The 9158-nt window shown below is 39.6% G+C and overlaps 1 long non-coding RNA gene across 1 annotated transcript; it reads left to right on the top strand.

Moving 5' to 3' along the window:
- The first annotated feature begins 4100 nt into the window (after positions 1-4100).
- LOC114784566 (uncharacterized) lies at positions 4101-6095 on the top strand. Its single transcript, XR_003748877.1, has 3 exons — positions 4101-4130; positions 4323-5531; positions 5875-6095. It is a non-coding gene; the product is annotated as an uncharacterized LOC114784566 (long non-coding RNA).
- The last annotated feature ends 3063 nt before the right edge of the window (positions 6096-9158 follow it).

Raw genomic sequence — 9158 nt, 5'->3', positions numbered from 1 at the left:
TGGGACTTGATTTTAAGTCCATCCTAAACGCAAAAAGGTCCTGGGTCCATCCATCTTGTCCATGGAAGTGAAAATGAAGTGATTGTCATTGTGAAACACTGACGTACAGCACACGGTGACACAAATGTGTCCTCTGCTTATAACCTTCACCCTTGGTGAGCAGTGGGCAGCCATGACAGGTGCCCGGGGAGCAGCGTGTGGGGACGGTGCTTTGCTCAGTGGCACCTTGGTGGATCAGGATTCAAACCGGCAACCTTCTGATTACCGGGCCACTTCCTTAACTGCTAGGCCACCACTGCCCCATGTCATCAGTCCATAGAATATATCTTGAGCTATTTCTTGACCCAGTCTTGACGTTTCAACTTATGTGTCTTGTTTAGTGATGGTCGGGTTTCATTCCTTACCATGGCCATGTCTCTGAGCACTGAACAGATTTACCTACCAAGTATTCTCTGAAGAGATCCTCTCAACACCAACAGGGCGCATACATAGTGCCCTATGAAATTAGTTTTTCCCCTAAATTCTGTTTAATTTTTATTAAATTCTTTTTTTTCCATTTTAATTCTCCTGAATTCCATATTTATTCACCTAAAAATTCTGTGATTATGGAGTGGGTGGAGGAAAATATGACAAATCACATTAAATCACTATTCAACAAAGGGCTCGGGCATTTACATGCAAAGAACTCTTTCACAATATTACAAATTCTTCCCCTCCCCTATAAAGGGAATTTCACCGACCATCGTGGCTTGAAAACCTGCAAAGTGTTGTCTGGTGGATATAAAAATGATCATAAGCATGACATCAGTTCCCACGAATGCCCGCTCACTTCTATAGGTCGCCCCCTCCTCATTTGTATTTAAAGCTACAGACATCGAAACGGCGCGACCTGGGGAAATATCATTGTGGGACTGGATCAAAGGGGCTGTAATTCTGCACCACGGCTGAATATCGTAAAGACTTCAGAAACTGTATATGGGGACCTCAAAGCAAAAAAATAAATCATCATAATAGTGGACCTTTAAGGTTTTAGAAAGAAAATGTTTAGGGGTGTGAGATGAAATTCTACTTTAAGTGAAACACAAGTATTTAGACACGCTAAACTTCGGGTCATACTTAAGGACCATGGTTGACCTTTTACAACTTTCTTTCATCTCCCGACTGCATCTCTGGAGCTCAGCCACAGTGATCTTTTGGGTTCTTCTTTACTTCTCTCACCAAGGCTCTTCTCCCCCGATAGCTCAGTTTGGCCAGCTCTAGGAAGGATTCTGGTCGTCCCAAACCTCTTCTATTTAAGGAGATGTGTGGCTTTCCTAATCAAGTCCAATCAGTATAATCAAACACAGCAGGACTCAAATGAAGGTGTAGAACCATCCCAAGGATGACCAGAAGAAATGGACAGCACCTGCGTTAAATATATGAGTGTCAAAGGCTCTGAAGTAACCATGTGATATTTCAGTTTTTCTGCAAATCTGCAAAATTATCAACAATTCTGTGTTTTCTGTAGATATGGGGTGCTGTAGATATGGGGTCTGAATACCCACTGTATATTGTAGTTTTTCTGGAATTAATGGTCATGTCAATGGAAACCCAAGCACTTCTGTGAAATGTTTGTTGCTAATTTATTCAAACAGTAGCAAGTTTCTGCAATATGTAATATGTCATAAATGAAAAACACTGACAAGAGTGGCATTATGTACCCAAGGAAAATGATTCAAATACCTGAAAATATTATATTTAATCACTTGGATTCTGTTTAAAACAGATTCCAAGTGTATGTTCACTGTGCAAAAACAGATTCTTAAGAACTGGAAAGATTACTCCAAAACCACTTCTGTCATCAATGTCAGATTTACTGTAAAGGGTGAGGTTCAAAAATTAAACTGGAAAATAGTTTGGGTGAAGAAAATTTCATCCCGACTGGATTAATCAACTTCATAATTGCATCATTTGATCGCATAAATTTGTTTTTTTCCTGGGTGAACAGATAGCTCTGTGGGTCAGGGGTTAGGGGTCGTTTCAATCTGCAGCCAGACCACATGAATGATGGGATCAGCTCCTGAATTGAAGAAGTTGCGTTCATAAGTTTCCACACCCTGATCAGGAGCATTTAGATCATGGTAAATGTAATCTTCCATTGATTTCTTTGAAGTATGTCTGTCCATCTTCAGTCATTTGGTAATTTAAAAAAAATGTAGCCAGCATGAATGTTCACTTTCAGAAAAACACCAAACCTGTTTCACTGCATGAAGAACATTCTATACATCACATGTCTTATTAGGCAGCAATGAAGGAATGTGAGAGATGTGCAGTTCTGACGATTTACTTGAAACGGAGAGGCTTAGAGAATGATTCCATGAAACCGTGTTGGAAGAACGATGTGAAAGAAAAATTTTAAACCGGTTTTTAATTGGTTGAGTTTGGCACTGTCAATTTTTTTGTACTGCAAATCTAAACCTAATGCATATGCCTGTATCTGATATCTTTAATAGGGTAAATAAACACATTCTAGTGAATTATTTAAACAGATACATGCAATATTAAGTCATGTATACACAAAACACAAGTAAAAGTTTAGTCACAATGCTTTGCAAAAGTATTCACACCTTGGTATTTTTTCATGTTATTACCTCACAACCTGGAATGAAAATATATACATATATATAGTGTGTGTATGTATATGTGTGTGTATTATATTATATATTATATATATATATATATATATATATTTTTTTTTTTTTTTTTTTTTTTTGAAGCAAATAAATAGGACAAAGTAACAGAAACATCCACTTGCATAACTGTTCATCCTCCCTTTTCCTTCCCTTGTTTAAAAAGCACCTTAGAAAAGCAGTCTGGACACACCTTCTCATTTAATGTGTTTTCTTTATTTTCATGACCATTTATGTTGGTAGATTCTCACTGAAGGCATCAAAACTATGAATGAACACATGTGGAGTTATGTACTTAACAAAAAGTGGAGACCTGACCTCCACAGTCACCGGACCTGAACCCAATCCAGATGGTTTGGGGTGAGCTGGATCAACAAGTGCTAAACACGTAACGTAAATGGTCATGAAGATAAAGAAAACACATTGAATGAACTTTTGGCCTCTACTGTATATGGAGCCAGAGTAGTGCCATATATACATGTATTGTACTTTCTACTTTACATAAAAAGACGTTTGCTCGCACTGAAAACAGTTTGTATTTGCAGAATAAGTACTGAACGGAAATGTCAAGTTATCTGTATTGGTATGTATTTTTTAAAAAAGGGTTTTTAAATCTTGAAACTGCATTCAGGAATCCAAGCGCTCTTGCAAGCACCAAATACCAAATAATTTCAAGCGCTTTCCAAGCACTGGCAGAAAAATATTTGCTCGCCTATCCACCAATCAGATGAATTAATTTTCTTGCCAATCAAAAAGCTGCATAAAAAGGTAACATAATGACCAACCCTGGCGCAAAAGACAACAAATGCGCCAGAGCACAACATTACGGCAAAATGGCGTAATGTTGATGGCAAGTAGTTGGTAGCCCGTCAATTCTGTTTTAAATAAATGTGACTGATTAAAACAGAACTCACTGGCCCGTTCTGACTACTTGCAATGTTGTGCTCTGGTGCCTTCTTCTGGTGCCATCTTCAGCACCAGGATTGGTTGTTATGTTGCCTGCAGCTTTCTGTCCAGCATTTTGAAAATACAAATTATTCACAATGCGAGCAAATGGGTGTAAACTAAAAAGAACACAAGGAGGTAAAAAGTGAAGCGATTGACATTGTGAAACACTGCAGCACATATCACACGGTGACACAACGAAACATGTCCTCTGCTTTTAACCATCACCCATACGAGTCCGATTCCTTGCCGTCTAGGCCAACCACTATTTTGGCTCCATAGTCGTAAGTCATAAATCATAAATCATACCATGAGGGTAAATGTAAACGTGAAAATCCAGTTGTTCACACCTGGGGCTGTCCTACTTTGCCACTCTTAACTGAAAGAGAAAGGAATTTTTTTTGTGTGTTTTTAGCCCCTCCCCTCTAAAATGATTGGTCTGAGGCTGAAATAAATTGTGATGAACTGTTGACAAACTTTGCCCAGGGGTGTGTTGACTCGATGGAGTTTGAAAAGGTAAGAGTTTAATGTAGTTAATGTATTTAGGATAAATAATGCTTTTTAGCATAAACAAGCTATATAATGTTTATTAAATTTATATTTTTACAATGCTTATGTTTATATTTTTATATCATACAATATCCTGTATATTTTGTATTTGAGGTGTATTTAGGGATGCTTTTTAGGTGAATTTTCTATTTTTTTCAGGTTTTTAAAGACTTCGGCCCTGATAAAAACCAACCAGGTCCACATCTTTACATGGATTTTAAAAAAATACCCTATAATTCAGAAATGCAGGTGAAATTTGATCCAATATGCTATGTGTACGGCAACAAAACAAGCGCTATGGGAACTTACTGTGGTAAATCAATCATTCTTACCACAGCTCATTCATTTAAAGATACTTCTAATGAAGTGTGGGCTGTGTTTGTGTCTGAGACCTACATTCTAATTTACAAGATCAGAAACTATGACTTGGACGAAGGAAAAGACCTGTGCCGTCTTTATTTAGACTCTGGCAGTGATGTTACTGCTTTAGGGGACGGTATACAACCAACAACAGGTCTTCCAGAAAGAGGTCAGGAAATTTTTTTTTTCTCCCGTGACCCAAAAAATCTACAGAAGCGTGAAGGTATCATCATTGATATCATCACTGATAATGCTGGTTGTAAAGAAAACCTATTAAAAAATGAATTTCTTATGACAGCATATGGAGAGATGGGTGAGAGCGGAAGTCCCATTTTTAACAAAATGGGTCAGTTTGTTGGCATGTACCGGGGTATTATCACGTACCAGCAAGTACAGTGTGGTCGTGGAGTAGTGTGGACACAAGAGAGTTTTCTGGTTCGTTTCTGCAAGAGATTCTTTAGGAAATTTCTTATTCTCTACTCTAGGCTCCTTATGGTGGATGTTTCACTTAGTCCAGAATTTGCTGATACTCAATTAGAGTCTGTGAGAGTGGAGGGGGGGCACTCTTCATAAAATAAAGTAAATCAAGTAAGATAAACCAAATCTATCCATAATAAGACTAGAATAAATGTCCTAGAATACGCTCATCTCAAATAACAAACATTACATTACATTCTCTATTAGTCCAACAAGTGGGTTTGGTGGAAGATCCATGCTACCACGCGTCCGCCAATACAACCAGTCCACTGAGGGTACCTTTAATGCTAATGTGGCTGTGTGTGAAAATGAGTTTAAAACCCATGTTCCAGACTGGAACAAGAACCTGTCTACACGTCGTACACACCCCTGCCCCCATTCTTCCCATTGGCAAAATACAGAGATGCTTCTGTCTGCACCAGTCTGATGTTCCTACAGAAACATACTACCAACCACTCTCTACAAACAACAAGAGAAGCATGTTCATAGACCACCAGAAACAGACCACTGCAACCTTCATCTCTTGCCAAGGTAAGACTTAATGGTTTTCTGATGCTGTTTACACTTTACTTGAAACTGAGAACTGCATGGGCATGATAGGTGAGTAGATTAACATGTATGAAAAATATTACAATGATATATAACATTATTAGAACTTCATACTGTATTATTATGTTAGCTCTTTAGTGCAAACTTGCTGCATTACCTTTGGCTATAACGTTACTCCGCTGATGCCAAGGGGCAGAGAAGAGCCTCAAACGACCCATTTCCATGTATATACTATGTAATCTACACCCAAGTTATCCTGATTTGAATAAATAAAAATGTGGGACGGTCTCACTCACCAGTCATTTTGTAAAATTTTGTGAAACAGGGGGTGGATGGGTCAGCTGGTGTGTGACCAGACAAAAACCTTCTGCAAGTCACTGAAACACCAACACCAGCTGAGACCAGCAGGCTGTAATGGACCTGACCGGCAACACCACCTGTAGTAGAGGCTAAGAAATACAAAATTGCTTTGAATGCAACTGTTGATTCCTACTTTAGTTTGGAGCTGGTTTATTGTTATTAATAAAAAAATTTTCCCAAAATTAATGAATGTGCCTCCTTTCTGTGTGACAAAATATTCCTACCACTACCACTAAAGAATGCTTCTTTGGAAGCGTTGTTCCCTAGTGACTCCAGGTGTCATTTATCACATTTCACATACATCAATTCACATTTCTATAGATGCTCATAATCAAGGTGTGACGTCACCATGTGACCCTTAAATACTAAATTGTCATAAAGCAATCACTGTCATTACTAATAAATGTTGCTCAAAATATATATCAAATTTTATGTACTATGAACATGACACAGGGGAAAAATTGTGAACAAAGGATAAATGAATAACCAAGCATCTATGCCTTGTGCTGAAGAATGTCCCCGCTGTCTTTGAGAGTGTGTCACTGTGTTGCCCAGTTGTCAACCTCCACAGGTCCTAGACCTTGGACAGGATCATGATAACTGTAGAAAAGGCCTGTATGAGGTTAAGAGGGGTATGTTAGAAGAGTTAATTCAGTTTAGTTTGGAGCTGGTTTATGTGAAATAGGACTGATGAGACCCGCTCGTTCATTGAGCCAAGCGATCTCGTTGAGAGACTGGACGTGTGGGACGGCGGTATGCACAGCGCGCTGGGATGACGTCATCAGCACTGAGTACACGACGACTGTCTGGGACGTCTGTTCTGTTGCTCAGTGTTACAGAGAGTTTAAAGTTGCTTATGTGTGCGGAATGTTAGGCAGGATCATTATGATGTTGTAAGTTGTATCCTGCAACTGTTCATTGATGCTTTGTTGTGCTTGTAATTTACTTGCTTACCACCACCTAGTGGAGGGATAGTATTAATATTACCAACCTCTACAGTGACTTTTTTTCATGTATATATGTTTATATGTTGAGTTTAGTTTCTCATGGCTGTTTTTTTGCCATGTTTCAGACCACACACCACACACCTACACTCACGCAAACACTCACTGAACTTTGAATCCTGGCCTGATTGGTGTTCTGACCAAACACTCCAGCGAGTGAGTGCGATAACAGTGGCATAATTTCCAGTGGTCCTCCACTACATTGATCGTCCTACATCCTACCTCTTATCGGTGCAAATGCCAAAATGCAGTAGATTAAGTGCTGACGAGGAGGATGATTGGCCTACACCTCTGCCACCGGTGGCTTATGGGGTGCTGTCGCCCAATGATGAATTAGTATTGCAACAGACTGTTAGAATGATGAATGAGCTTCTGTTACTTAAGAGAGAGACTGTTGCACCAAAACAGAGTAAACTAATTTCAAACTGAGCTCTACTGAGCTCTACTAATACTGCGAGACGGGAGGGTACATTCTTCAGCGAGAGGCGTAGTGTCTCACTTACTGCCCACTTAAGAGCAAGAAATTTCAACCCATGCACAGGTCCTTTCATTCACGAAAAGCACAGGTGATGATGTTAACCTTTCAATAATTACATGGAAAGCTGCTTGATAGTCAGATGCCCAACTTGCACCAAGTGGGTGTAACTGTTTTTGTGTCCAGTGAGTAGAGAGTTTATGCCAAGGAGTTCAGTCTACTTTCAACAGAAAGGGCTGACCACCTTGGCATAGTCCTTCATAAATCACCTATATTATCTGTATGAAAGCCCAAGAATGATCGAAGGCTTTTTAGCTTTCTGAGGTCGGGGGTGATCCCTTTAGAGCCGCAAACTTTGTCTGGGTCATGTTGAATTCCTTGAGCAGAATCCCCATTCCCTAGGTATCTCACTTAGGTTTGAAAGAATTTGCTTTGTGAAGGAGACAATCTGAGACAAAAAAAATCAGCAGTGCAATTTAAGAACTTTTATCAATCTCTCACTCGTGTTATTCCAGAGAGCTGGAGGAATATTATGTGGTCATCAAGAAATACTACATCCTCCTGGAGATTAAGACCTTTTTCATGGTGGGTTGGAAGGTCACAGGAGCATTGGTCAGATCCAAAAGGTATGGCTATAATGCTGTCTTTGATCGATCAGCAGGTTCATCCTCCTCATAATAACACTCTTGAGGTATCGTAAATACCATTTGAACCTGACAACACGGTAAAGGTCCCCTCAATACGAGGCAATGTGTACTCATCTTCTTAGTCAGATTGTTTTCCATTTTTCTTTTGCACAAGAAAAACTGGAAGAGACATAGGGGGCTATGTGATTCTTGGTGCCCACAGCCTTCTTTCTTTGAACGAAACATCCACTAGGAACCTCTGCATTGATCTGAGCCTCTTTATGTTCCTTTAGCTGCATCGGTATTGGACTGTCACCAAAAAATCAAGATAGAGAGAATCAACGGCTGAAGTACTCCCATCCTTCTGTGCAACTGATGATGAATAATCTGGAAAATGTGGATCTATCTATAATGTGGAGACATCTACAGCCCAGTCATTAGGAAAAGATTGTGCAATGACTGTCTTTAGATACAAAGTAAAGCCTCTTGATGAAACATTCTTGACAACAACATGAAAGTTGTTGTGGGATGCAGATTTTATATCCATTTTATATCCATCCACAGGTCATACACAATCAGACTACCTGATGTTGCCTTTTGCCTTCTGTTGTCAGTTTATGACATTGTGCATTAACCATGGTCCAAATTTCCTGAATGGGCAGGGCTTTCAGAAATCTGCCCACTTCTGGCTGGCTGCACCTTCAATGTCAAGTGTGGTTTAGTTAGAAAGACCTGTGTGAAAGATAATATTCCATGCTTCACTCTCAAAAGGCGCTCCCACCAGCACATTCAGGATCTTATACAGTGGAGGGCATATCTGCATACTGAGTAACAACAGAGGTTTATCAACTAGAACTCCCAAGAGGGGCCATTTTGCCCAATCCCCAAGCTCTGCCAGAGGAGTGGCCATTGCCCGGTTGTTTTTTAAACCTAATATCCTTGTGTGAACAGTTGCCTTTGTTCTGCAAATGTGGCAATTGCTGTTAATTAGCAGACACTTTCATCCAGAGCAATGTACAAGGAGCTACTGGCTTTACAATCAGGGATCACAGTCATCTAGGAGCAATATGTAAGGGGCCATGCCAAGGGTACTACCAATTATATGTATATATATACATATATGTGCAACATCTGGTGTTTTGTG

This window comes from Denticeps clupeoides, chromosome 2 (genome assembly GCF_900700375.1).
Source record: "Denticeps clupeoides chromosome 2, fDenClu1.1, whole genome shotgun sequence".
In the NCBI taxonomy this organism is placed as follows: Eukaryota; Metazoa; Chordata; class Actinopteri; order Clupeiformes; family Denticipitidae; genus Denticeps; species Denticeps clupeoides.
This window is presented reverse-complemented; position numbering and strand designations above follow the sequence as displayed.